Source organism: Hyaena hyaena, unplaced genomic scaffold (genome assembly GCF_003009895.1).
Source record: "Hyaena hyaena isolate Hyena2069 unplaced genomic scaffold, ASM300989v1 scaffold_11, whole genome shotgun sequence".
Taxonomy (NCBI): domain Eukaryota; kingdom Metazoa; phylum Chordata; class Mammalia; order Carnivora; family Hyaenidae; genus Hyaena; species Hyaena hyaena.
This window is the reverse complement of record NW_024080643.1, coordinates 7,814,121-7,837,204: the sequence shown is the minus strand read 5'-3', so window position 1 is coordinate 7,837,204 and position 23,084 is coordinate 7,814,121. Positions and strand designations below refer to the sequence as shown.

At 39.5% G+C, this 23,084-nt stretch overlaps 1 protein-coding gene across 2 annotated transcripts in view; it reads right to left on the bottom strand.

The window, feature by feature from the left end:
• XPO4 (exportin 4) overlaps positions 1-23,084 on the bottom strand; it is a 123,172-nt gene that overhangs the window by 86,912 nt on the left and 13,176 nt on the right. The window lies entirely within an intron of this gene.

Below are 23,084 nucleotides of genomic sequence, written 5' to 3'. Positions count from 1 at the left end.
CCTGGCAAGGTTTAAAGTTGCCTACATTTTAGAAGACAGATGCTTATATAACATTTTTTGTATCTTTTAAACATAGCTAACTTATTGCTTTTTATTCCAAAATATACCACTTCATCTAACTTGACTAAGTGCAAATTATCTCTAAAGTTTTCAGCACTGGTGCAACCAAATCCAAAGTTACTAAAAATTGATTTCTCACTGCAATCCTTTAAGATGAAAATACTATCAGATAATTAATTCCACTTCAAGTTTCCTAAAATCACCATTAAGCCAGAAAAAGTACAGAACAGTGAAGTTTGGAAGGTACAAAACTTTTCTGAATATTAAATGAATCCGGAGAAAAGCCAGACTTCTGGCTTAACAAGAACACCTTCTAAAGTCAGCCAGGTATTTAAATTCCATTTTGTTCTAACAATCTTTTCTCTAAAGATATTCTTCTGAACCTAAAATATACCCACCTAAAGTACATCTTCTCATTGCATGGCTTGGTTATCTTTGACTCACTGAGACCCATTTGAAGAGATTGCTTATGCAGCCTACCAACTTAAACAGCAGAATTCTCAACTTGGGAGGGGAGAGGTAGGAAAACAAACCTTTGCTACTATGACCAATATGAAATGGGGAAATCAAAATTTGAACTATATTTAGGGGTGCCTGGGTGGCTCAGTCGGTTAAGCGTCTGACTTCGGCTCACGTTGGGCTCTGTGCTGACAACTAGCTCAGAGCCTGGAGCCTGCTTCAGATTCTGTATCTCCCTCTCTCTCTGACTCTCCCGTGCTCAGGCTGGCTGTCTCTCTCTCTCTCTCTCTCTCTCTCTCAGAAATAAATAAAAACATTTAAAAATTTTTCAACAAATTTCAACTATATTTAAACAATCTGGAAGATAAAAACATTTTGCAACAAAGTATATTGTAAACTATATTATTGAAACAAACTACATTATAAACTATAAACTATATCAATTAAGTATCATCATTATAAGCTATATCAATTATGCATCACTGGTCACTATTTTAGTTAAAATAGTAAGCAAAAATGTATATCTAAGAGAAATTAACCAAATTTGATAGCCTAGCCTAAAGATATAATTAGCCAAAACCAGTTCAGACTACTATTCCTAATGATACAGCACCCTCTACAGCTCTCTAGATAAAAATGAAAATATTTTCATCATAAAGAATTACGTTACATTCTTTTTATTTTACTTTATTTTTAATGTTTATTTTTTTAGAGAGAGAGCAAGAGCATGGGGAAGCAGAGTGAGAGGGAGACACAGAATCCGAAGCAGGCCCCAGGCTCCAAACTAGTCAGCACAGAGCCCGATGAGCGGCTCAAACTCATGAGCCGTGAGATCATGACCTGAGCCGAAGTTGGACGCTTAACCAACTGAGCCACCCAAGTGCCCCGAATTGTGTTAAATTCTTTAATACATTTTTTGGAAAAGTCTTTATTAACACTGTGAACAGCTAAACTATGCTAAATATAAATATTTTTGTTCTTCCATTTGCAAATTCTTCGTTCTCACCATTTTCCTTAATTCAACAAGTTTCTGTTTTTACAAGATATTTCATCCTTAATACCTGCTGACTGTACCCCCCAAATCCAGCATATTAGTAAACACTATTACAACATGTTATACTGCTATGAACACAAATCAAAAACTATGGATTACCCAGATAATTCTGATTTATATTTTCTTTCTTCTCATCACCCTTGAAAGGGAGTACATACATAATTTTGCAAATACTTAATTATGCCATATTCTACAAACAAAAATAGTTTCTAAAGCTAATGATCTTTGGACACCCTGATCCACATACTTAAAATACAGGTCTCAATATAACTTTAATATAACAATATTTCACTTATAAAGCATCAGATTTCATTAAGTAATGCAGTGTAATCTAGAAGTTGGTTTATATTAACCACCTGGTCGAACATTATCATACAAACAATAAAATCATCAATTGATTCATTAAATGCCAATATGGTATTCACTTTAGTTTCCCAAAGCCAAAACTTTTCTTTTTTAAAATGAATGATTTGGCAATGGTTTGCAAACAGCACGTTATGTGCATCCGCAAGTTCTGAGAAGATTTTTTGTTTAAAAAGACAGATGGGGCGCCTGGGTGGCTCAGTCGGTTGAGTGTCCAACTTTGGCTCAGGTCATGATTTCACAGTTCGTGGGTTCAAGCCACACGTCGGGCTCTGTGCTGACATCTAGCTCAGAGCCTGGAGCCTGCTTCGGATTCTGTATCTTCCTCTCTCTCTGACCCTCCCCTGCTCACGCTCACGCTCTCGCTCTCTCTCTCTCTCTCTCTCTCAGAAATAAATAAAACACATTAAAAAAAAATTTTTTTAAATAAAAAAAAAGAAAAAAAGAAAAACATATTCCCAGCCCCGACAGATTTAACAGGCTCAGCTTCTAAATAAAAAACAGCATCTTTCCCACAAAATTCCCAACTCAGGACTGACCCATACCTACACCTCTGTCAAACTCCTTCCTGTTCAGAAAGCGGAACTCCTCCTTCACACACAGCTTCAGTTTCTCCTCCGTCAGCCTTCCTGGCCTCCCGCCCGTGGGCCTGAGCACAAACGTCCCCCCTGTGCAACCACGTGTGTGTGTCTCTCTCACCCAACTCCCCGTAACGCACCGCACGCACCTGCTTGCCCCCTTTTCTTTTTCGCTGGGATTTTTCTGACACCGGAAACCTTATTTTACTCATCTCTACATGCCTAGAGCCCTGCACCCGCCAAAAGAGAGGCAACACAACAATAACCGACATTCACGGAGTCCTTGGCGTTGCAAGGCATTCTCTGCCACAGACGGACGGACACACACATAACCTCAGTAACCCCGATACCCTTATGCGGCGGCAACTATTATGATCCCCGTTTTACAGATGAGGAATGGAGTGACCCATCTGCCGAAGGTCAGGTAGGAAGCAGAGGTGGAAAGTGACCTCAGGGCCCTAACTCTTTAACAGAAACGACACTGAGGTGGTTCAGGACCGTGTAAGACTCCCCACGCTTACAGCACGGGGGTGGAAAGGAAGAAACCCCCCGTCAAAGTCCTGAGGCCCGATACAGACACGAGAGTGTTCCACGTAGTAGCCCGAGCAGCGTCAGGAAAGGTGGAGTGAGAGCAGAAGAGCGTTTCTGTGCGGCCCGCTTCTGTTCTCTCATTTCACGGACAGCAAAGCTTTAGAAGAGCTCACACTTCCCGGGCAGGGGGCAGTCGGGCGGGCCGGCAGGGCTGGAGGCAACAGGAGGCGGTGGCGGAGCCTTGTGATGCTGAGGGAGGGAGCAGCCGAGCGAGCGACTGCGACTCCGACGCCGACTCCGGGTGTCTTTAGGAAAATGAAGGCGGTGACAGGAAAACGCTGACCGGTGTTTTTCTAACGCTTATTTATTCACCGGCGGGGGGCGGGGGGGGGGAGAGGACGCGAGGAGAAACCCCAGCAGGCTCCACGCCGGCAGTGCGGAGCCCTCCAGAGCCGGGGCATCTCGTGACCTGAGCCGAGATCAAGAGCAGGATGTCTACGCCGCTGCACCCCAGGCACCCCGAGAGGGGCTCTACGGAGCCACACTGGCGAGAGGCCTGAGGCTCACAGATCGCTGGGCCAATATCCTGGGGTCTCTGGCGCAGTGCACACACCCCACCGCCCGGCCGGACCACCTTCAATGTACAAACACGTGCTGAAGAAACGGGGCGCCCGGCCTGGCCGTCTGAGGCGGGGGCTCGAGGTTCACTGAAAAGTGGGTTACATGACGTATTTACTATGGGGGGGTGGGCAGGAGAACCAGAAGTACTAAATTATTTAAATTATTTCTGTTTACTGAGGGCTGACTGTAACCCAAGCACCACGCCACAAGCTAGGGGCACAAAAGCGGGCAAAGCCGCCCCCGCCCTTCCGGGGTTCCGAGTCTTATGAAGACAGCCGTTAACAAATCTCACACACAAGTGAGTCTCTCACTCCCCCCGCCGCCCCCCGACCTCGCATGCAGGCCGCTTCTCCCTTCACGCTAAGCCTGCCCTCAGCTTCAGAAAGTCACGCTCCTCGCCGGGGGGGGGGGGGGGGGGGGGGGGGGGGGGGGGGCGGGGGGGAGATGACACGTGGGCTCATCGAATCGCAGCCTCGGCCCTGTACGAATTACTGCATCTCTTTCAACACGTGGAGACCCTTCGATTCACATACCCAAGATCACAGTCTCGGAGCCAGAATGTGCCTTAAGTCTGTGTAACATCAAAGCCCCTGATGTGACTCTCTTTAAGTACTACTAATGAGGAGGCATAGTTGAGTAGGCTAATTTCTGTCAGATAACCCTTAAAAAAGTTCAGACAATATTCCTGGCTTACTATAAATATCATTATTTACAGGATATTCAGGGGCCCCTTTTTAAAGATTTATTTTTAAGCAATCCCTTGCAACCAAAGTAGGGCTCGAACTCCCAACTCTGAGATCAAGAGTTGCATGTTCCACCAACTGAGCCAGCTGGGCTCCCCAAGGATAAACAATTTTTAAATTATGGTTCTCTCCAGGGATGAAGCAGCAGAGTCTGGAGTTATCCAGAAGGGTTCCAGGGCTCCTGGGAGGCTCAGTCAGTTAAGTGTCTGACTTTGGCTCAGGTTATGATCTCACTCATGCAGTTTGAGCCCTGCATTGGTTTCTATGCTGTCAGCACAGAGGCTGCTTCAGATCTTCCTCTTTCTCTGCCCCTCCCCCACTCTTTCTCTCAAAAATAAACATTAAAAAAAATCTTAGGGAGCACCTGGGTGGCTCAGTCTGTTAAACATCCAACTTCGGCTCAGGTCATGATCTCACAGTTCATGGGTTCGAGCCCCACATAGGGCTCTGTACTGACAGCTCAGAGCCTGGAGCCTGTTTCAGATTCTGTATCTCCCTCTCTCTCTGACCCTCCCCTGCTCACCCTGTTTCTCTCTCTCTCTCTCTCAGAAATAAATAAAACATTAAAAAAAAAATGTTATAAAAGGGACCCAAAGGTGGGAATGCAAACCGGTGCAGCCAGTGTGGAAAACAGTATGGAGGTTCCTCAAAAAATTAAAAATAGAATAGGGGTGCCCGGGTGGCTCAGTTGGTTAAGCGGCCAACCTTGGCTCAGGTTATGATCTCGTAGTTCATGAGTTCAAGCCCCGCATCGGGCTCTGTGCTGACAGCTCAGTGTCTCCTCTCTCTGCACCTCCCTTGCTCACACTGTCTCTCAAAAATAAACGTTAAAAAAAATTAAAAAAAAAAAAAAACAGAACTACCCTATGATCCAGCAATTGCACTACTAGGTATTTATCCAAGGGATACAGGTGTGCTTTTTTGAAGGGACACATGTACCCCAATGTTTATAGCAGCGCTATCAACAATAGCCACAGTATGGAGCGAGCCCAAATGACCATCGATGGATGAGTGGATAAAGATGTGGTGTATATATATGATGGAGTATTTACTGAGCAATCAAAAAGCATGAAATCTTGCCATTTGCAACTACGTGGATGGAACCAGAGCGTATCATGCTAAGCGAAATTAGTCAAGAGAAAGACAAATATCATATGACTTCACTCATATGATATTTAAGTTATCAAGATACTTTAAGATACAAAACAGATGAACATAAAGGAAGGGAAGCAAAAATAGTATAAAAACAGGGAGGGGGACAAACCATAAGAGACTCTTGAATATGAAGAACAAACAGGGTGACTGGAGGGGGGGACGGGCTAAATGGGTGAGGGGCAATAAGGAATCTAGTCTTGAAATCACTGTTGCACTACATGCTAAAAAGATAAAAATTTTTTAAAATTAAAAAAAGGGACCCAAAGGAGACTTCAATAATGTTTAAGATTATATGCAAAATGGCCACATTAACAATTGTTAACTCAGGAGATGAGTACATGGTTATGATTTGCACTGTTCTACTTCTGCATTTATTTGAAACATTGCCTTTTTTTTTTTTTTTTTTAAATGAGAGAACCCTCCATTCTTCACAGTTCTGCTGACTGGATACCCTGAACAACTAACTCTTCTGCTAAAATCAAATAAAAATGGTGGATAAAAGACTTCTACACGTTTTTAATGTACTGCTGAGCTGACAAGAAATTAAAGACTCCTGAGAAACTTAAAAAAAAAAAAACCAAAGCAGGGAATGAGAGATGAAAAGTGCCACTCATGCATTTACCCTAGAGACATTTGCCAACCTCAGGTGGCCTTGAGCTTCCATTCCAATAGCTGCCCAAACAGACAGAGGACACAAGACATAGTCAGGAACCTTCTAAGATGGGGATCTAATAGGACATCCCTCCACATAAAGCTGGGGTCCTCAGTGAAAGCATAACGCACTAAAAACAAAAACGGAGAGAGAGAGGAACAGAGGGAGAGAGAAACTTGCTAGTCTGGATCCTACTGATAGATACGAGAAGGAAAATTACTTCAGGCACCTGATGACCAAGACAGGCCTTCAAACAGGTTTCCTGCCTCATTTCAACAGAACCCATGTGGCTACAAACTTCAAGCCAATAAACTTAAAGCAGTCCTATGTTGGTCATTCACCTAAGGCACCTGGAATAATGCACCATAATCCAGGCTTCAGACTTTTCCAGGAACATTTCCAAGAGCTAATATTCAAAAAATTTTAAGCACATGAGGAAACAAGCCACCATAGGTCAACAGAACAATAAATTAAAGAATCAAATCAACAAAACTCACAAATACTGGAAACATTCAGAAACATGAGACAGAACGTTCAAAAGAACTAAATATGTATGAAGCAAATAATCAAATAAAATCTTTTACATATCAAATGATACTATCAACAGAATAAAAAGTCAATTCACAGAATGGGAAAATTTTTTTACCAATCATATATCTGATAAGGGATTAATAGCCAGAATCTATAAAGACTCCTAAAACACAACAGAAAAACTAAAACCCAATTTAAAATGTGCAAAGGCCCTGAATATACTTTTCTCCAAAGAAGACATACAAATGGCCAGTAAGCAAATATAAAGATTCCTTCCCAACTTCACACTAATCATTAGGGAAATGCAAATCAAAACTACAGTGAGATTCTACTTTACATCTACTAGGAGAATGACTAACATAGAAAAGAAAGAAAGAAAAAAAGAAAGAAAAGCAAATAACAGTTGTTAGCAAAGATGTGGAGAAATTGGAACCCTTGTCCATTATTAGGGGGAATGTAAAACATGCAGAATTTTTTTTTTAATGCAGCCACTATGAAAGACAGTATGGCAGTTCCTCAAAAAATTAAACATAGAATTACCACACAAGACAGTACTGTACATCTAGGTACACACTCCCAAGAATTGAAAGCAGGGCTCAAACAGACCACACACCAATATCCACAGCAGTATTATTCCCAACGGCCTAAAAAGATGGAAACAACCACATGTCCACTGATGGATGAAAGGTAATAAATATACACATACAATGGCATATATTCAGCCTTAAGAAAGAATGAATTTTTGATACATGCTACAACAGGTGTGAATCTTGGAAACATTTTGCTAAGTCAACTAAGCCAGACCTAAGATAAATGCCCCATGATTCCACTTATATGAGGTACCTAATATAAACCAGAAAAAGAAAGAATAGTGTTTACCTAGACGGGGAGGGGAAGAGCAGAAATGGGGAGTTATTATTTAATGAGTTGTAGAGTTTTAGTTTGGAATAATGGAAAAATTCTGGAGACAGCAGTGAAGGTTGTACAACAATGTGAAAGTACAGTAAAACCCTGGATTGTGATTAACTTGATCTGCGAGTGTTCCACAAGATGAGCCAACATTTCTAATAAATCTTAACTTAATAAACAAGTCATGTCTCGCAATACGAATAGTATGTGATGCTGAATGTCAATGATCACAACTGAGCCAAAGGTCCTTCCTTCTCTCTCTCTCTCTCTTTCTCTCTCTCTGCCCCTCCCCCACTCACGCTGTCACTGTCTCTCTCTAAAAATAAATAAACTAAAAAAAAAAAAAAGATTAAGATTCTGGACAATATATAGCATGTAAATCAAGAGAGGTGGTTTTAAGTTCTCGTACTGTTCTGAGACAGTATACACAGATGAAACTAAAGCAAGTATGCATGCTAACATGTCTGCCATGGCAATAAAAGAATAAAAATAGAAAATAAAGAGCATGCACATTATGACACCCAAACTATAGAACAAGGAACAAAAGATTATCAAATTCTAAAAGAAGGCAAAAGGAAGAACCACACACACACAAAGATAACAAAAATATATAATTTATCAGTAATCACAAATAAATATAGATAAATTAAACTGTAGATAAGAAACTGAGATGGTCAGGCTGGTTAAAAAAGAAAATACAACTTCATGCATACAATAAAAACAAAGGCACAGAAAGGCTGAAAACCAAGACTGGAAAAAGACATAACAAGCAAATTCTACTCAAAAGAAGTTAATGAAATTGATATAACTATGATAACAGCAGGAAAAAAACAAAATTTAAGATAAAATGTTACTAAAGAGAAGTGGGTCATCTAATAATCTTTAAAGGGTTAACTGAAGTAGCATGTAAATGACACACAGTCTCATATATCAATTAAGCGAAAATGAGAATACTACCAACGAATCCACTAACGGCTCTCTTGGTAACTGCTAGCTAATGGGGGCAAAAAGATTTGACAAGCTTAACTTTAGGGACATATATAACTTGCATGTTTAACTGGATATCAACACATTCTTTTCAAATACATGCTGAACAAAAACTGAGAATATACTAGGCCATAAGCATATTCAAACAAACTTTAAATAACTGAAACATGCATAACACATTCTCAGAAAGCAATTAAGTTAGAAAAATCCAATGATGAAGGAAACAATCATGGAAAACATTTAAGATGGACCCAAAAATACTTATTTTTTTTTTAAAGTTTATTTATTTTTGAGAAAGACAGAGACAGCATGAGCAGGGGAGGGGCAGAGAGAATCCCAAACAGGCTCTACGCTGTCAGCACAGAGCCTGATGCAGGGCTCAAACTCCTGAAACCATGAGATCATGACCTGAGCCAAAATCAAGAGTCAGATGCTCAACCCACTGAGCCACCCAGGCACCCCTGACCCAAAACATTGTGTGCCAAATATGTGTGATATGCAAGCTGAGTGCAAGAGGAAAATGCATAGCTTTAAGTGCTTGCATTGGAAATGAAGAAGTTTAAAACCACTAAACCAAACTGCCAGCCTAAGAGCTTAGAAACATAGCAAAACCCACCCAAAGAAAATAGAATGAAGGAAATGTTGAAACAGAAATTAGATATACAATATAGACAATAAAGATAAACAAAAAGCAAAAATAAAAAATAAAACAAACCAAAGGTCTTCTGTGGAATGACTAATAAAATTGATTAAAACAAGATTAATCAAAGGAGGGGAGAACACAAGTTTTTAAATAGGCAAGATTTAAAAACCTGTACCTACCTCAGTCTTGAATAATAAAGAGATATTGAAAGAGTAACAAACAACTTTATGGTGATAAGTATAAAAATATGTGTTATAGACAAATTCCTAGGAAAATATAACAAAACTTAACAATAGAAAACTTGAGCAGTCCTGCAACTATTAAATAAACTGAATCAGCTTACAAGTTTTTCCTTTAAGCTCCTGATCCAGATGATTTTACCAAACTGCAGGGAATAAATCATTCCATTCCTACAACACAGATTTCAAGAGAATACAAAAGACCACACATTCTTCAACCCATTTGAGCACACATTCTTCAACCCATTTGAGCAAGTTACCATATCATTATAATACGCCGATACCAAAATCAGATGAGAACAGTGTGAAACTTACAGGCCAACCTTACTAGAGATAGAAAAGTCTTAAGAGGTCACATACCAAATACAACAATGGAATGTTTTAAGAATAAAAATAATAATGTACACTGTGACCAAGTTAAGTTATCCCAGGAATACAAATCATGTTAATACAAACCATGTTTTAACATGTTAAAAGAGAAAAGTATGTTATCACAAAAAATGCACAAGCATGTTTAATAAATGATTCATAGCTAAACTTTCCACAAAGAATAGTAGAAACTTCATTAACCAGATAAAAAGAATTCACAAAAAACCGTAACTAACACCACACTAATGTGGAGACAATGTAGGCATTCCCTTAAACTATCCATAAGTGTTAGTATGCCATCAGGGTTCAGTGGGCTCATTTTTTTGTTTAAAGCACCTTCTTTTTAAATTATTTTTTATTTTTTTTTTCAAATTTGTTTATTTTGAGAAAGAGAGCGGGGGAGGGGGGAAGAAAGGGGCAGAGAGAGGAGAGAGAGAATCCCAAGCAGGCCCCAAACCATGACATCCTGACCTGAGCTGACATCAAGAGCTGGGCACCTGGGTGGCTCAGCAGGTCAAGCGTTAAGCGTCGGACAAAATATTTTTTTTTTATTTAAAAAAAATTTTTTTGGGCGCCTGGGTGGCTTAGTCGGTTAAGTGTCCGACTTTTGCTTAGGTCATGATCTCACGGTTCGTGAGTTCGAGCCCCGCGTCGGGCTCTGTGCTGACTGCCAGCTCAGAGCCTGGAGCCTGTTTCAGAGTCTGTGTCTCCCTCCTTCTCTGACCCTCCCCTGCTCAAGCTGTCTCTCTCTCTCTGTCTCAAAAATAAATAAAACTATTAAAAAATTTTTTTAATAGTTTTATTTATTTTCTGGAGCCGAAACAGGCTCCAGGCTCTGTGAGAAGGAGGGAGACACAGACTCCAAAACAGGCTCCAGGCTCTGAGCTGTCAGCACAGAGCCCGATCCAGGGCTCGAACCCACAAACCGTGAGATCACGACCTGAGCCGAAGTCGGACGCTCAACCGACTGATATTTTTTAAAAACCGACAAAGTATTTCAAAAAATAATTTTTTTAGTTTACTTATTTTGAGTTAGACAGAGCACGAGTGGGGAGAGGGGCAGAGAGAGGGAATGAGAGAATCCTAAGCAGGCTCCATGCTGTCAGCTCAGAGCTCCATGCAGGGCTCAAATTCACAAAACTGTGATGTCATGACTGAGCTGAAATCAGGAGTCAGAAGCTTAATCAATGGAGTTATCCAGGGGCCCCTCTGAGAGGTATTTCAAAAATAAAGAGAAAATTTACTTTTTAAAAAACAGAATAAAACTCATTCTAATTTGAAGTCACTTATGAACCTACCAGACCCTTTTATAAGACTAAGATTCATAATGAGATCTTAGCAATCTTTTCATTATTTTCTTAATGTTTATTTTTGAAAGAGGGGAGGGGCAGAGAGGAAGGGGGACACAGAATGGGAAGCAGCTCCAGGCTCTGAGCCGTCAGCACAGAGCCTGACATGGAGCTCAAACTCACAAGATGCAAGACCTAAGCCAAAGTCAGACACTTAACCCACTGAGTCACCCAGGAGGCCCAGCAATCATATTTTTAAATATCTTGAAATATTTTGTCATTTCACCTTTCTAAGGACTATGTCATCAGAACTCATCAATTATTCCCAACTATCTTAAGGCTAAAATAAGAACAAAATTAAAAAATAAGAATGACGAAATCACCTAGAAAAGTAATGCAATAACAAAATAAACCAACACTATATCAGCCTTTTTTTTTTTAAACTACTTTGCTCAAAGTATAGCATGACCTTTCAAGAAGGTGTAAAAGAAATCTGGAAACACCATCTTAATAGTCTTTATTTTATTTTAGGTTTCATTGAATAGTGCTGAGAATTCAGAATTCTTTATTTTCTACCATAATGAGAAAGAGAAGAAACCTGACAAGACACGATTATGAGGCGAGTCAGAAGGTGATGCACAAAGACAGGAGAAGAGCACTCTAGGCCTACGCTGCAGCACGGCAGCCACTGGCCACACGGAGTGGCTTAAATTAGCTTAACGTAAAGTTGTAATTCCTCAGGTGCTTTAATAGCCAAATGTTACTAATGGCTATCACATTGGAGAACACAGACATAGAAAATACTATCACTGCAGAAAATCTAATGGACAGACTCTATTAATGATGATGAAATTGACCGTATAAATGTAATCCAGAGGCAACTGGGTGGCTCAGTCGGTTAAACACCCAGACTTGATCTCTGCTCAGATCACAACTTCAGGGTTCATGGGACCAAGCCCCACATCATGCTCTGTGCTGAGAGCAGAGAGCCTGCTTGGGACTCTCTCTCTCTCTGTCGTCCCCTGCTCCTGCGTGTACACTCTCTCTCAAAATAAATAAATAAACTTAAAAAAAAAAAACCATAATCTCAAGATCCTGTGTCTATAAATGACAATACTCTAGACCACTGGTTCTCAACTAAGGCCATTTTGATCCCCCAAGGGATGTCTGGCAATGTCTAGGGACACTTTTGGTTGCCACAACTGGGAAGTGCTATTGGCAACTAGTGCATCAAGGTTAAGGATGCTGCTAAAAATACCTGATGCATATGCCAGACCACAGCAAGAAAGAATCATCCAGCCCAAAATGTCAGTAGTGGCAAAGATGAGAAAACTTGTCCCAATTTTCTAAAAACACAAGAATCAAGGAATGACCTATATACTTCCAAGAACAAAAAGGAAATGATAGTGTTCTCCTCCAGTCATTACACAAGAATTACCACTCATTATCCAATATTCTGTAATAAGAACCTGGATCAACTTGTTCTGCTAAGAGGGTTTGTGACACTATCCCCACTACTCTAGAAGAAATTTAATTACCTCAACAAATATTTATTGAGTGCTTACTTGTAAGCTCACCTTGACTTATGTGCTTGGATGCAATGTTATTTGATACATTAAAGTTGAAAATAACAGCTAACACTTGTATAAATAGCAGCTAACACTTGTATCGAGCTTACCACGTGCCAGACACTCACTATCCTAAACACTTTCCTTTTAATGTAAATAAAATCATTTAATCTTCACAGTAACTGCATGAGATAGACATTATTTTTCTATTGTAGAGATGAAGAAACAGATACACAGAGGTTAAATGATGCCAAAGGTCACACAGCTAGTGGGAGGCAGGGCCAAGAACAATGCAAACCTGGCTCCAGAGCTTCTGTTACCCTCATCCTCCAAATTTCAATCATTGCCAAGTGTCTTACTAAGAAAGCTACAGGGTGACATGTCTCATCCGAGTAGCTGACTGTCACACCACCATTGTACTCATTAGTCCTCCAGCCCCAGCCACAAACCACAGAATACAGACAGACCAGCTTTCTAACATTAACTTTATTAAAAGAGTGGGGTCAAAAACCTTTATATTAAAACAGAGACATATTACAAATCACAATGAAATTTCTATTAACTTTTAAGAAAAGAGTTGAAAAATCTGAGGCTTCTATAAGCTATTGTAGGATAGTCCGGGCTTCACTGAAATATTTATTCACTCTCCTTTATAGTAAGAATCACTGTGGCATTAAACATTTTTTTTTAGAATAGTAATGTCCCTCCCTCCTCCAGCGTTTTGCTCACAATCTCATCATCTCTTTGCTGCACAATCTTAACAGCCTCCTAACTGGCTTCCTACCTCACTTCTTGCTTCCCTCAATCAGATTTTCACGTATCGAACCATAGATCTGACAAGTCACGCTACTGGGTGAATTCAAGCTAAATTATTGTGGCAAATAAGGCCTTAAGATAACTCAGCCCCTGCCTGTTTCCCTAGGCTCATCACAAAATACTCCCTTCCTCATTTATTTGTGCATTTTTTTTTCATTCAACAAATATTACCGGGCAAATACTATGTGCAAACACGTAGCTAACACACAGTAGAGTCTAGCAAAGGAGACCAACATTTATTTGTTAATCACACAGATAACCGTAAACTTTCAAATGTGGTAGGTGTTATGAAAAGTGTAGGACACATAAATCCACCTTTCAGGGAAGCTAAAGAAGGCTTTCCTGAGAAAGTGACTAGGAAGAGACCTGAAAGGATTAGATGAAAGAGTGAAGAATATTCTAGGCAGAGGGAAAAGTATATGAAAGGTCCTGAGGCAGAACAGGAGAGAGAAAGATTAAAAGGGAGGTGATATGGCTGATGCAAAGAAAAAGCAGAAGACAGTTTCTAAGAAGCTGAAAAGACAAAAATTTACTCAAAGCCTTGCAAAGAGCAAGCGCTAATAAAACCTCAATTCAAACCTGGGTAATCTGTCTCTGAAACCTACTATAGCATAGGTCTTCCCCTACAGCAGTCTGTTCATGTATTTCAGTCCATAAATTACCACCAAATGCCCACTATATGCCAGGCAATGTGGTAGTGCTTCAGACACAACCACGAGCCAATGATAAGCAAACACAAACACAGCCCCTGTCCTCGTGAAGCTTACAATCCAGCAGAGAAGTCAACTGTATAATCAAATAAATAGCATAAAATGGCAGGTGTAAAAAATGTTACTAAACTAGATGGAAAAAAAAAGTAGGTGATGCTATGAAAAAATAATTTACCCTAAGAGTGGTGAGGCTACTTCGATAAAATAACCAACTACATTAAGATCTGAAATTAAACGTGAACTCGGCAGAAAAGGGAGAAGGGTGTTCCAAGCTAGAGAATACACACCCGTCAGGGCCTGGGGAGGAGGGAGCGTGTCAGATGGGACGGCCTGAGGCCTGGCCTGCTAAGGCCCAGCCCGATGGCCAGCTCCCCAGCTCCATGAGTGCGCGCCCTGGGCTGCCTCCTAGGGGCCAACTCTCAACAGGGCCCCTGGCCCAATGTGATACGCTGCTGCCACCATCCCAAAATTCTTAATAATCTTATTTCCCAAGTTGGGTTTCGAAGCCCAATTTTATTTGCTCCAACATTATGCTGAACTAGCACCGATTAAACACATCTGCAGAAATGGGATGACTTGACTTAGAGTTTTTATTCAGCCTGAGCCATGATATAGCTTTTAATTTTCTTTGAAATAAAAATGGAGAACAGTCAAGAAGGTGGTCATAGATTTTAAAAACACATGCAACATTCAAATGTATCAGAATGAAGTATTAATTATATGTGATTCAATGTTTTCTACTGCAAAAAATTCTATACTGAAACATAGGAAGGACTCTTGCCATGTCCACCCCCATCCTCTAGACAGCCATTCTCACAACTGTAGCAGATGTGGGGCGCCTGGGGGGCTCAGGCAGTTAGGCATCCAACTTCCGCTCAGGTCATTACTTCTGTGCTGGCAGCTCAGAGCCAGGAGCCTGCTTCGGGTTCTGATCTCCCTCTCTCTCTCTCTGAGCTTCCCCTGCTCACGCTGTCCCCCTCTCTCTCTCTCAAAAATAAATAAAAATTAAGAAAAAAATGTTTAAGTTTGGTATACATATTCCAATTGTTTCTATACATATGCAAATATGCAGTTTTTTTTTTTTTTTTAGGGAAAAAAAACCACCAAGACCATATATTCTGTTTTATACTTTCCCTCCTCAGTTTGAGGTTTTTTCCAGGTCCATTTGGATGTTTCCATTAAAAACAAATAAATAAAACACTATCACATATTAGATCCATATTTCTTGAGCGTTCTATAAATTCCATTATATAAAATACCACTACCTTAATAGTCGCATTGTTTCAGTTCTTTTCTACAGCCAGGTATATATGAACTACAATAAACACCCCTGTGTGTGCGCGTGCAAGTATTTCCAGTGGCCACGCGTGAACTAGCTGAGATGGAAGAATACACAACACAGGTTTTTAAGGCTTCTGTAACATACCACCAAACTATCTACCAAAAAGTTGTCTCTTTTTATAACTCCACTCACATTAAAACATGATCTGTTCTTCCATTATCCGTTCCCTTTACAGCGTGAAATATCACTTTAATCTGAGTTCTGTTTCTGAACCATTCTTTTTCAGTTTTCTATTCTTCTTCCATGCCAGCATTACAATGTTTCAATCACTGTAGCTTTTGAATAAATTTTAATAACTGTACATCAAGTTCCCCAAATCCTTCATTTTCCTTTTTTAAAATGCTCTTTGGGGGCACCTGGGTGGCTTAGTCGGTTAAGCGTCCGACTTTCGCTTAGGTCACGGTCTCGCGGTTCGTGGGTTCGAGCCCCGCGTCGGGCTCTGTGCTGACAGCCAGCTCGGAGCCTGGAGCCTGTTTCAGTCTGTGACTCCCTCTCTCTCTGACCCTCCCCTGCTCACACTGTCTCTCTCTCTCTCCTAGAAATAAAAAAATAAAATAAAAAAATAAAAAAATAAAATGCTCTTTGTTATTTTCATACAATTATTCTTCCAGATATATTTTCTAATTAGTCAAATTTTCCTCCCACCTCAAAAAAGGCTGAGGAAAAGAGAGATTTTGATTGACATTACATTCAGTTTATAGATTAAAGACTAAGGAACTGCCACCTTAAGCAGATTCTATGAACACAGCCTCCATTTAATTCAGATTTCCTTTTGTATTTTTCAAATAAGCTCTATAGTTTTCTTCATAAAAAATTGCATGTTGGAGCGCCTGGGTGGCTCAGTCAGTTAAGTGTCGACTTCGGCTCAGGTCATGATCTCACGGTTCGTCGGGCTCTGTGCTGACAGATCAGAGCCTGACCTGTCTTCGGATTCTGTGACTCCCTCTCTCTCTGACCCTCCCCTGCTCATGCTGTCTCTCTCTCTCAAAAACCAATAAAACATTAAACAAAGTTTTTTAATAAAAAATAAAAAGTTGCATGTTTAGGGGTGCTTAGGTGGCTCAGTTAAAGTGTCTGACTTTGGCTCAGGTCATGATCTCACGGTTCATGGTTTGAGCCCCGTGACGGGCTCTGGGCTCACAGGTGGGAGCCTTGAGCCTGTTTTCAATTCTGTGTCTCCCTCTCTCTCTGCCCTTCTCCCACTCACACTGTCCCTCTCTCTCAAAAATAAATAAGCATTAAAAAAATTTTTTGTTTTAAAGCTGCATGTTTAGAGCACTTGGGTGGCTCAGTTGGTTAAACATCTCTGACTTCAGCTCAGGTCATGATCTCAGGGTTTGTGAGTTCAAGTCCGGCATCAGGTGAGCCTAAGCCCCGCTTTGGGCAAGGATGAGCCTCACTTCGCGTGAACCCTGCTTCTCTCTCTGTGCCTCAAGGGTTTCTCTTCGTCTCTCTCTCTCTCTCTCTCTCTCTCTGCTCCTTGCTCACTTGCATCCTCCTCTCTCTCAAAAAAAAAAAGTTGCATGTTTAATAAACAGTGCCCTATAATTTATTCCTACAGTTTTTATTCCTAATGGAGTGAGATCTTTACTTCAATTTTAACCTGACTATTGCTGGTATAAAGGAAATGTCACAATGGGTTTATTTGTCTTATATCTGGCCACCTTACCAAATAACTATTCTAACAGTTCTAAGTTTAATTTCCTTGAATTTCTTTTTCTGAATATCACCTGCAAATAATTTTTTTTTTTTTTTTTTTTTTACTTTCCTTTCCAGTATTTGTACTTACTCCTTTTTCTTCCTGTATCACCTAGGCCCTCCAGGTGTTAAATAACAATTGTATTAGGACTCCCTATTTTACTCCTAAGAATGTCACCATTTAGGGGTGCCTGGGTGGTTCAGTCAGTTAAATGTTAGACTGGCTCAGGTTATGATCTCACGGTTCATGAGTTTGAAACCCATGTTGGGCTTTCTGCTGACAGCTCAGAGCCTGGAGCCTGGAGCCTGCTTCACATTCTGTGTCTCCTCTCTCTGCCCCTCCCCAGCTCGTGCTCTGTATCTCTCTCAAAAATATATAAACATTAAAAAAAAAAAAACACCAAAAAAAAAAAAAAGAATATCGCCATTTACTAGTAGTTTGAAAGAACTATTTTTATTGTGCTTTTTTAAATTCCTAGTTTATTAAGTTTTACATAAAATGGTACTAAACTTTATCAACTGTCTTTTAGGTATCTATGATTTCAAAGGTCTTTTCACATTTCTCTGGCTCACTGGCTATGTTCCAATTAATGGAGTTTAACACAAGTCCAACTGCAAAATACACATTTAATTGAATTTTAAATAAAAATTCCCCACGAACTAGTTTTTTGGAAAAAAAATTGTATTAGTGCCAGTATTCTAATGTCTAGTGCCACAGCAGACAAAACTGAAATAAAAATGCTTAATATAATGCATCTTTTCAACAAAAAAGTAAATACTACAATCAAAATTCTTAAATTATAACATGTGCATCACTTATCAGAAAAAAATAAAAGCCCTGTACCTTACACATAGGAGGGGCTCAGGAAATATCAACTAAATAAATGTTCAAATATTCCCTACATGGCATTTGGTTCTCTCAGACCTTCATACAAATATATCCCTCTACCTGGGACACCCACCCCCACCCAACTGGAAACCTCCAAAGTGTCTGTCATTGACCACTCAGCTTAAGGACTACCTGTTCCAAGCCCTCCCGAGGTCCCCACCTCAGTCTGAGACAGATGTCCCTCCTCTGTACTCTGACAGAGCGCTAGTATATGCTTTCATTATGTTACCTATCAACACTTAACAGTCTGCCTTTCTCCCTCATTAGACTCTGCTGTCCTTTCTAGATAGGTCTTTCTCCTATCTCCTTAGCATACACAGCATTATGCCTAGCAATACCTACGGAGGAATGCTCCAGGTGGATGAACGGCCAGTAACTTAACTCCAGATCCAAACCAGTTCTGTGACCACAGGCAAATCACTTCCCATCTCTGAATCTCAGATTTTCTTTATAGAGTTTAATATCTCTTCTATTTACTTCACAGGATTGATGTGAGAGTCAAGTAAGAATTTTTTGTATTGCACTAAAATTTTACAGATGCCTTCAAAATAGTAACTAGATTCCACTACAATAAAAACCATGAAAACTAGTCATAAATCTCTCATGAAAGCTGCATTTACATTTATTAAATCCATTTGGCTTTAAAACAAATGTAGTAAATTATTTTTCTGTGAAGTATGATACTTCAGTTAACATATGTACTCTGCACTTTCTTATATCAGCACTATGCACACTCACGAAGGGCAATCCCTAACAGCTCAAGCGAGCCAGGAAAACAAAACCAAGGAAATTCAAGAAAATAAACACATAAAGCACTTTTTGGGTTTATTGCTCAAATGAATATGATACTAGAATTTAAAGAATACTAAATTTTTCCATTATGATATCTCTAAAATCAAAACACATCTTACATTTTATATCTATTCATGCACACACACAAAATGGAAATAAACTTCCTTTAAAATTCATTCACAATTTAAAAAAATTTTAAGTCATTCACAATGAAGTGAACAAAGAAAAGCATAGAAAGATATGGATTATACAATTTTCATTGATGTCAAAAAATACATTTTTTTTATTTTGAGAGAGAGAGAGAGAGAGACCCTATATGCACATGAGCACAGAGGGGCAGAGTGAGGGTGGGGGGGGCAGAGAGAGGGAGGGAGGGAGGGAGGGAGGGAGAGAATCCCAAGCAGGATTCATTGTCAGCACAGAGCCCAACACGGGGCTCAATCTCATGAACCGTGAGACCATGACCTGAGCGGAAAACAAGAGTTGTACACATAACCAACTGCACCAACCAGGCACCTCAATACATGTTTTAAAAATACCTTTTAAAAATGTTATGTGTCCTTCTTTGGGGGGAAGGGGTTGGGGGTAGAGGAGAGTTATGCAGCCTCAGACAGACCATGGTCCCGGCCACAAGGTTCAGATGTGATTTTGTTATCCCTGGGGCCTACCAGCTCTACGTATTCTGCGTGTTGGGTGTGTTTACAAATGTAACATTGCTATCAGCATTGTAGAGGCTATGTCAGTCTTGTGCTGGTCCCACTGATTCATGATTACTCACAAATAAATATTTACATGTTGGAAGAGACACAAAAAATAAAAAATAGACACGATGTATGCTGTTATATGCCTACAGATTTTTCATGTATGTACCCAGGAAACAGTCCTGTCTGAAGAGATGGAATGGAAGCTTAGGGAACTTCTACTTTCCCCTTACACTCTTCTGCACGGCATGAATTTTTTAATATTCAGAAAGGTACCTCCAAGATTTTTTAAACGAAGAATATTTATAACATACTAATTAATATACATAAAAAAGAAAAACTATATAGGGGCGCCTGGGTGGCTTAGTCGGTTAAGCGCCCGACTTTCGCTTAGGTCATGATCTCGCAGTTCGTGGGTTCGAGCCCCGCGTCGGGCTCTGTGCTGACTGCCAGCTCAGAGCCTGGAGCCTGTTTCAGAGTCTGTGACTCCCTCTCTCTCTGACCCTCCCCTGCTCACGCTGTCTCTCTCTCTCTCTCTCTCTCTCTCCTAGAAATAAAACATTAAAAAAATTTTTTTAGAAAAAAAAAAGAAAAACTATATAATGGGTATTATAAAAGCACCGGAAAAAAAGTATATTCAAATTTAATATGGATTGCTTAGGGAGGGGGACTGAGAGTGGGGAAAGGAAGAAGACGGAGACTCTATTATTCCGTGCATTTGTGTGCTGTTGCTATATTTTAAAATATGTTCCAGTATAGCTGTTATAATCTTAAATAACAGAAAATGTGTCTACAACATCAGATTTTCAGGTCTGTAATGTAACCTGCTAAATTCAAGCAGTCAGAGATAAGACTCTTCCTGATAAGAATGTTAGCACAAAAGTATGATCCACATAACTTACTCTAGTGTGCATTTAATATCCTCTCAAAAATTTAGGGTTGGGTACCTTAAGCAAAAAGCCAATAACTGAAATCTTTTTTGGAGAAATGCTCAGTGTTTCTTTAAATAGTTTTCCATTTGCACATTGTTTTTGGAATGACTTCACCTGCACAGTTACTAACTTACAAAAGTCCATTCTCTAGTTTCTTCGCCTTCAAATTTATTTTCTAGCAAGTAACCTCACTGTCTTGAATCAGAAGATTAAGCAGTATTTACAAGTACCTACAGAAAATACTCCCTGTTACTATTTGAGACAGGGGGAAATCATTCTTTATGCTGAGATCCATAAAATTGATGAATATATTTTTTATTCTAAAGGTCTAATACACAATTTGGCAGCTTATCCAATAAGCTAAATAGGACTGAATATAGATGTTTACAATGAAGCAACTGCAATATCCAAAAACATATTTCAAATTTTCCCATCAAGCAATAAAATGTAACATTTATGGTATTATAATACGTTGACTTTAAAAAGCAACATGGTTGAATAAAAAAAAACTTAACTTCAGAAATAGGGAGTCAAGTGATCTAGGTTCTGAATCACTCTTATTACTAATTTGTTCAGTGACCTACCTTTGGCAAGTCACTTCTACCTCTTTGAACCTCAGTTTCCCCATCTGTAGAATGGAAGGGAGAATGCTTAGACTAGGCTCTTATTTTTCAGGGTCTCTATTTCCTTAGAAATGTTGATAAGAGCTATAAACCCCATTACCAAAAGATGTATGTTGCATCCAAAAATTTGTTTACAATCTCCTTCTGATATCCACTGTGGACTCTCTAAGACCTGTGTACTAAATAAAGAGGTCTTGAGATTGTCCTGCACACTAAAATTCTATGCCAATTTTCAGAGAAGAAATCTGTGGACTACCAAATGAAAAAACTAAGCAAAACGACTCTGAAAGACACCACTAATTGCTTTGAACCCCAAAACATAGTAACAACTAAAGTATATAGCCATTTCCTATAAACAACATTTCCTCAGATGGATAATGCTAAATTCTTTTAAAAGATGTCTTTATGCTTAGTAATTGAAGATTTAACAATCTTAACTATTGCCAAGCGAATTAATATATTAGGTTTCTAGTCCCACTTCCCTTTAGGTTAAGAGCCACAAACTGGTAACACACAGACCTGAGTTGAAGTTCCCACTCTACCACTTTCCTTGCAAATTTGGGTAAGTTACTTAGCATCTCCACGTTTGAGTCTCTTAGTCTATAAAAGGAAAATGAAAGTAATAATAACCATCTCATTGTTCATAATGACTAAAGGAACATACAAAAAGCGCTTGGCATAGTGCCTCGCACACAGTAAGCACTTAATAAACGTGAAGTGTCATTACGAGTAATAAACTGGAATACAGCTTTCATATGAGAAATAACGCAGTAATTGTTACTCTTATACGTTTGAGAATAGTAAGTGGAAGCTTATATATATTTCTATATAATATAAAACAAATTTCCTAATTTTAAAAGCTTTTTTTCAATACTTTTCTCTGGAAAGATTAAAAAGTATGTAAACGGATATCTACACAACACATGTAAGAGGTGGTGACATACGGTAGGAAGAGATCCAACTTCAGAGCCAGACAGATGTAAGATATGAACCTAAATCACCAAGTTAGTAATACGGTACCCGTGCCACTTAAACTTTCTCTCTGAGCCCTGTAAAGCTGTTGTGAGGATTAACAGAGTGTGTAAAGCAACACACACAGTATCTGGCACATAGTCCACACTAATAAACAGTACTTACTACTATTTTTCTCAGCTACTCTGTTATAGATGATAAAACTAGCTCTGCCAAGGAGGAGGGAAGGTACTGACAAACACAACCATTCAGGCCAGTGATGAAAGACCCTAATTTTATCTTATCAATGTAAGAACTAAAGCAATATTTTGGGGGGTCACATACTCCTTCCAGAGTCTAATAAAAATAGAGTCTGGCGCCTAGAAAGTTCTCAGATATTTCAGGAAACACCATGTCAGGGCTTTTAAGAACCTTGCATTAAGGGGAATGCTTGCTAGTTTTTTCTGGACTTAAGTTGCAAGAGTCTGAAAACTGTATCTACTCAGTTTTGTGGCTAAAGGATTCACTTAGCTCATAATGAAGCAAATATACCCTACTTTTATTAGACTTCTCAATATCGTTAGCTAAATTTCAGGAGCTATCTGGTGTGTGAGAAAACAATACTTGATGAATGGAACTACAAACTATGCTGAAAGTAGTTCAAATCCTTTTAAATTTGATGTTCGAACACACAATCCAAGCCCTGAACCAAAAGGGGGGGGGGGGGAGTCCAAACGAATAACGAAGCTAGCTGTATTAGATTCTTAGAAAGGCTGGATCAATTCAAGCCATCTACCGAGCCTCTCACTTTCAACAAACATCTACAAACACGGAAATCTAAAATTACAAAAACAAAACTGAGCCAAAAAATACAAACGC